The following is a 6,885-nucleotide window of genomic DNA, read 5'->3' as shown; positions in this document are numbered from 1 at the left end:
CTACGTGGGCTGTGCAATATACTACGTGGGCTGTGCAATGTACTACGTGGGCTGTGCAATATACTACGTGGGCTGTGCAATATACTGCGTGGGCTGTGCAATATACTACGTGGGCTGTGCAATATATTACGTGGGCTGTGCAATATACTACGTGGGCTGTGCAATGTACTACGTGGGCTGTGCAATGTACTACGTGGGCTGTGCAATGTACTACATGGGCTGTGCTACATACTGCGTGGGCTGTGCTATATACTACGTGAGCTGTATTATATGCTACGTGGGTTGTTATAAACTACGTGGCTGTGTTATATGCTATGTGGGCTGTTATACACTCCATGGGCTGTGCTATATACTACGTGGCTGTGCTATATATTCCGTGGGCTGTGTTATATACTATGTGGCTGTGCTATATACTCCGTGGGCTGTGCTATATACTCTGTGGGCTGTGCTATATACTACGTGGCTGTGCTATATACTACATGGCTGTGTAATATACTACGTGGCTGTGCAATATACTACGTGGCTGTGCTATTTACTACGTGGGCTGTTATATACTACATGGCCAGCTGCGAACAGTCAGCGACAGGCACAGTCCGGCCGTGAACTGGCGCTGGATTTGAACCACGCTTCGCTAATTGGTCGCGGCCGGCCGAATCCTGTGTATTCAATGTATTATTCTACAATCTTCGTAAATAAACTACATACATATTCTAGACTACCCGATGCGTTAGAATCGGGCTACCATCTAGTATTTGATAAAGCTGCTATGTGCATAATGTAATGTATTTAATTTGTATTGTGTGTACTTGGTCTCTAGATGGGGCATTATAGTATATGTAATATAGGATAGTGAAACCAGTTAGTAAACAGTTAAACATAGGAGGGGTCAGCTGCAGTTAAGATAGGGAAGACTTCCTGATTTTGGGCCAGAAGGGCCAGGGTGTCCAGACAGTCCACACGGGCTTAAGTGCCCAAGACAATAGCAGCAACTACGCAACGTTCGCTAAGGGAGAAGCCCAGTCATCCAAAGCTTCAGGCCTGATCAGCCGTAGGCCAGTACAGTAGCCAGCGAGACTAAAGACAGTAACACTGACAGGACGGGGATGCAGGTGGCTCCAGTATGTAGCAGCTTATAGCCTGGGCAGATGCCCTCAGAACCAGGGTGAAACGGCTGAGGGAATGCTCAGAAGCAGTGAACTTGGAACAGGAGTCTGCTGTGTCACCACAAAGTACAGTACAGAAGGGCAGGTCGCTCACCAAGTGGCAGTTAGCTTCGGGGACAGAAATTCTCTGGTCTGGCTCAAAACAGACTAAGGAAGGACTAACTGTAGCAGAGCTGAATTGGGAGGACACTGAGGAACCCTGCGGTAAGGTCTGACCCGGGTATGTGCTGTGTGACAGGAAGGAAAGTGCAAGGAGAGAAGAAGAAATGTGTAATGTGAATCCTGTTGTAAATGCTGTGAAGAATATGGATGTGCTGCGTAAAGAAATTAGTAAAGTTGTTTATTTGAAAGTTGAAAAGGACTGTGTCTCAATCAATGCAATACCATCTAAAGGGAGCCTACAGCAGAGCAGAGGGGACCCTGACGGCGCAGAGAGTGGAGCCACAGGTATGCAAAGTAATGGACATTGTATTCATGTGATGGGAGGCCAGGGCACAGACGCCCCGGTATCCTCGGCCATGACTACGGCCCTGGCACTCTCTCACACTGCTAATATGCAAAGCTAGTCAGGTGTACTAATCAAAGCCTGCAGAGCTAGGATTTAAACCTAGCCTACCTGGCATTGCTACATAGGGTAAGGCGGCTTATAGGCCATGAATGATCCTCTGGGAAATTAAATATGCAAATTGCCTCTTCACAGAGGAAGAGGACTTGAACTCTAGTGCCACCTATTGGAAGTAGCAATACTAAAAGTCAATTTCGGCCCTTTAATGAGCCATACAACATGACTTTGGATAAAAGCTAAACCAGAATCTTAATTTGCAGACAGTGTTTCAGGGTGTTGCCTCTCCTCAGTGCAAAGCATGAGATCTGATTTAGCTGTATGAGAAGCCTATCAGGCATGTCACTTTCCACAATGGGAAACATTACCGCTTAGAACTCAGTCATAAGCCTCTCATACAGCCAAATCAGATCTCACACTTTGCACCCGGAAACACGTGTCTGCAAACTGAGATTCTCCTTTTACTTTTATCCTAAGTCATGTGGCAAAGCTGGTTAAATGGTCGATATAGACTTTTAGAATTGCTACTTCCAATGGGTGGAGAAAGAGTTCAAGTCACATTCCTCTCAAAAGAAAGAATTAGCATGTCATATACTCTATACACTATCGTATCTTGATGTGTAAAGTATTGAGTACTAGTGGGATGGGTAGAGATTCCCTCACTTATGGTACCTTCACACGAAACGACGCTGCAGCGATAGCGACAACGATGCCGATCGCTGCAGCGTCGCTGTTTGGTCGCTGGAGAGCTGTCACACAGACCGCTCTCCAGCGACCAACGATGCCGAGGTTCCCGGGTAACCAGGGTAAACATCGGGTTGCTAAGCGCAGGGCCGCGCTTAGTAACCCGATGTTTACCCTGGTTACCAGCGTAAAATGTAAAAAAAACAAACAGTACATACTTACATTCGCGTCCCCCGTCGTCCGCTTCCTGCACTGACTGACTGACTGAGCGCCGGCAGTAGCAGGGCACAGCGGTGACGTCACCGCTGTGCTGTGCTTTCACTTTCACTTTGCGGCGCTCAGTCAGTGTGGGAAGCAGACGGCGGGGGATGCGAATGTAAGTATGTACTGTTTGGTTTTTTTACATTTTACACTGGTAACCAGGGTAAACATCGGGTTACTATGCGCAGCCCTGCGCTTAGTAACCCGATGTTTACCCTGGTTACCAGTGTAAAATATCGCTGGTATCGTTGCTTTTGCTGTCAAACACAACGATACACGGTGATCGGACGACCAAATAAAGTTCTGAACTTTATTCAGTGACCAGCGACATCACAGCAGGATCCTGATCGCTGCTGCCTGTCAAACTAAACGATATCGCTAGCGAGGACGCTGCAACGTCACGGATCGCTAGCGATGTCGTTACAAAGTCGTTTCGTGTGAAGGTACCTTTACACACCTTGGCTGCTAACAATGAAGAAAAAAGCTGCCACGCTGAAAGCACTTGGGAAAACAAGTAATCAAGACCCACTTCTGGGGGTCCCCATTGCTGACAGATGATGTCCTAGATGTGCTCGATGGGAGACAAGTGCGGAGACACTGAGGCCATGGAAGCATGTTTAGACCACACAGGCTGTTCACAGTAGCAGGAGGAACATGCAGCCTGATGTCGTGTTGAAAAGCTGCTTTTTAAACATTTTTTGAGAAATGGATGGTTTGGAACATTCTGTGAATTTTGATCCAGTTGTTTAAGGAAGATTGAAAACTGGTTGATAACTGAGTACTAGTGCACTAGGAATTTCTTCAAGAACTTTTGTGAACCCTTTTGGGTTTGGAAGCTGTAGTAAATTCCTGATCACTCACTATTCTGATCATGTTTTAGTTTCCTCACACTTTGATAGACAATGAGCTGGACGTGCATTGAGCAATGATGTTTTATGCCTTCTGTTTAAAGAGACTGCCTAAAGACGTATCTGGCACTAAAAGGTCAGCGATCTGTACAGAGAGGTATGTGCATTCACTATTGTTCTACTTCTTCTTACCCAATGTCATAGAATGTTTCTAAATTATGTCACCATAGTAACCTCTACATGGCTAACTACACCAGCTTTTCAGCGCAGACCTGCTGCTGGCACCATATTCACACAGCAGCTCTCTGCTAGAACCTCCGATAGTAAGTACTGCCATTATCTCAAGTCTCTTTCAAACGTAAGATTTTGTGACCATTAAGTACTTACATTTTTTATGTCTTCTGCTATGCACACTGAGATGTGTACATTATATTGATTATTGTAAATTGCACTAGTTCAGTTGCACTACTTAACAAAGGCAATAAGGTTAGGTTCAAATAAGTGGACATCTTTAGTGGCATTTCATTTCCTAAAATATTTTCATTTCAGGATAAAAATCTATTTTGCAATTGGTTCCTTTAAACATATTGAGCAATTTGGCTTCTACATCCTCTATATTTCCCTGTACATAGCTGGCTGTACACAGAATGAGTAAACTATGAATCAGTCAACTCTTATTGCTCTTTTTCTGAACTCTTTTAAGCTGATTTATGATCACATCAAAGATGAGCTGAGTATTGATCTGGCCATACATCAGTTTAAAGGATTTCAGAAGAAGAAGCACATTTGCAATTTACTGCTTATTAACATTTGCAGCCATTCTTGAGATTTTAACACTTACACTTTTTGTTTACAGCTGATTGCCTAGGAGACCGACCACCACTCCTGTCTATCTTGTAAACCCTGCTCTGAACCTATTCAGGATTAGGAGGAAACAGCGCAATCCTGCGATCCTGGAGAGCTTCTAAACAGTGATTGCAAACTCAATAGAAAAGAGCTTGTAAACACTGCACATGTTTTGCTGTTTAGCAGCGGTGGTCAGTCTCCAAGGCAGTGAGCTATAAACAAAAGAAAATAATATTATTATTTGTAACCTTTATGTCCAATAACATTTGTGAAGATGGGAATAACCCTTTAGTTTTAAAATGAAGTTGTTTTCCTATGACACATCGCTTTTAATGTATACAAGACAACATAATTTCCATTAAATATAAAGTGAACACCTATTATTTTAGCTGCTTAAATGAGTATTAGTTTCGTAAACATTTACGGCATATCCCTCTGAGTTTGCAGATTTCTAGCTGCTGAGTTGTCCTCGTTAGGGTTGAGCGAAACGGATTGGACAAATTAAAAAATCGCCGACTTTCGGCAAAGTAGGGTTTCATGAAACCCGACCCGATCCTAGTGTGGGATCGGCCATGAGGTCGCCGATCTGCGCGCAAAAGTCGCGTTTCATATGACGCTTTCAGCGCAATTTTTAAGCCAATGAAGGAGGACGCAGAGTGTGGGCAGCGTGATGACTTAGGTCTCGGTCCCCACCATCTTAGAGAAGGGCATGACAGTGATTGGCTTGCTTTCTCCGGCGTCACAGGGGGTATAAAAAGGCGTGCACGCTGACCGCCATCTTACTTCTGCCGATCTTAGCATAGGGAGAGATTGCTGCAGCTTCATCAGAAGAAGGGATATAGTTAGGGAGGGAAGATTAATCCCCAAACTGCTTGTGCAGTAGCGATTTCCACTGTCCAACACCACCTTTTTTTTGCAGGGACAGTGGAGGCTAGATTTCTGTGCATCAGCTCTGTAGCTTATTAGGCTGCCTTATAAGGCTCCCTGATAGCTGCATTGCTGTTTGCACCGCTGCTGTGCAAACCAACTGCTTTTTTAACAGCAAAAATCCTGTTGCTCCTTTCTGCACAGTTATCTTGTTTATTTGTCCACACAGCAGCAGTCCTTTTTATTGCTGCCATACTTGTCCTGAGATCATTGTATGGAGACTAAAATTGTACTACAGTCCTTGTATTTTGTCATATATCTTCCAGCCACTTTCTGCCACTTACATTGGGTTGTTTTATACACTGGGCCTGAGTTTTGGTTCAGTCTCCCAAAAAAAAAGTGAGATTCAAATTCTCACAAAGTGGATATACTTCAGTCCTGTTAGTTTGTCGTATGTCAGCCAGCCACTTTCTGCCACTTAGATTGCATTGTTATATACACTGGGCCTGAGTTTTGGTTCAGTCTCCCCCCAAAAAAGTGAGATTCAAATTCTCACAAAGTGGATATACTTCAGTCCTGTTAGTTTGTCGTATATCAGCCAGCCACTTTCTGCCACTTACATTGTGTTGTTTTATGCACAGGGCCTGAGTTTTGTTTCAGTCTCCCAAAAAAAAGGGGAGATTTAAATTCTCAACCAGTTTATATACACCTTCTACCTTGTTTTACAGTACCATATAACGGTTGTTATTTTGGTTAGATTCTCCAAAAAATGAGGAAGTCTGGTGGTTGCCAGCTGGTACTGATGGTGGTGGTGGTGGTGGTGTATCTGGTGGTAGTGGCAAAAACACCGTTTGGCTGGACAGGTGGGTGGGCCCACTCTTGGGCGACGGCACTGGCACAGGGTCCCTCATAGTACAATGAAGTGTCTCTGACGGTGGTGGTGCACAACAACGTCAGACACACCGTCTTAATATGAGGGGCCCTGTGCCAGTACCGCCGCCCACGAGAGAGTGTTCCCCCCCAGCTCGAACAGTGCTCTACCACTTGCAATACTTACCTCTCCCTGCTCCACCACTGTGTAGTCTGTGCTGTTAAATCCTTCAATGGCCCTGCCAATACAAATTTGTTGAAATGATAGATGATAGTTAAAATATACAGGGGCCCTGGCCTCCATTTAGACCAGTTAATACTTTGCGCCTACTACCACTGTCTGCTACTCTGCAGAGGAGCCCACCCCTGTACCTAGCTATGCCACCTGTTTATTTATGAACAATTTTTTGGCAGACATTTAGCCCACTTTATTATTTGGGCCTACTAACTTAGTCTGCTACTCATTACAATTTTCCGACACTGAGCAAAGCAATGTCGCCTGTCTATTTATGAACAATTTTTTGGCAGACATTTAGCCCACTTTATTATTTGGGCCTACTAACTGTGCCTGCCACTCATTACAGTTTTCCTCCACTGAACAAAGCAATGCCGCCTGTTTAGTCCTGTTACCACATTTGAACTGCATTTAGCCTACTTTATTATTTGGGCCTACTAACTGTGTCTGCCACTCATTATAGTTTTCCTCCACTGAACAAAGCAATGCCGCCTGTTTAGTCCTGTTACTACATTTGAACTGCATTTAGCCTACTTTATTATTTGGGCC

General features: G+C 44.4%; 1 protein-coding gene across 1 annotated transcript in view; it reads left to right on the top strand.

Moving 5' to 3' along the window:
* Nucleotides 1-3,820: 3,820 nt before the first annotated feature.
* The window catches only part of LOC143790331 (cilia- and flagella-associated protein 337-like), a 94,867-nt gene continuing 91,802 nt past the window's right edge, over nucleotides 3,821-6,885 (top strand). Inside the window, exon 1 of the mRNA XM_077279108.1 lies at nucleotides 3,821-3,876. The gene's annotated coding sequence lies outside the window, so the exon portion shown is untranslated. The remainder of the gene's footprint in view (nucleotides 3,877-6,885) is intronic.

Source organism: Ranitomeya variabilis, chromosome 1 (genome assembly GCF_051348905.1).
Source record: "Ranitomeya variabilis isolate aRanVar5 chromosome 1, aRanVar5.hap1, whole genome shotgun sequence".
NCBI classification, from domain to species: Eukaryota; Metazoa; Chordata; class Amphibia; order Anura; family Dendrobatidae; genus Ranitomeya; species Ranitomeya variabilis.
The sequence above is the reverse complement of the archived record's forward strand: the minus strand, read 5'-3'. Positions and strand labels throughout refer to the sequence as shown.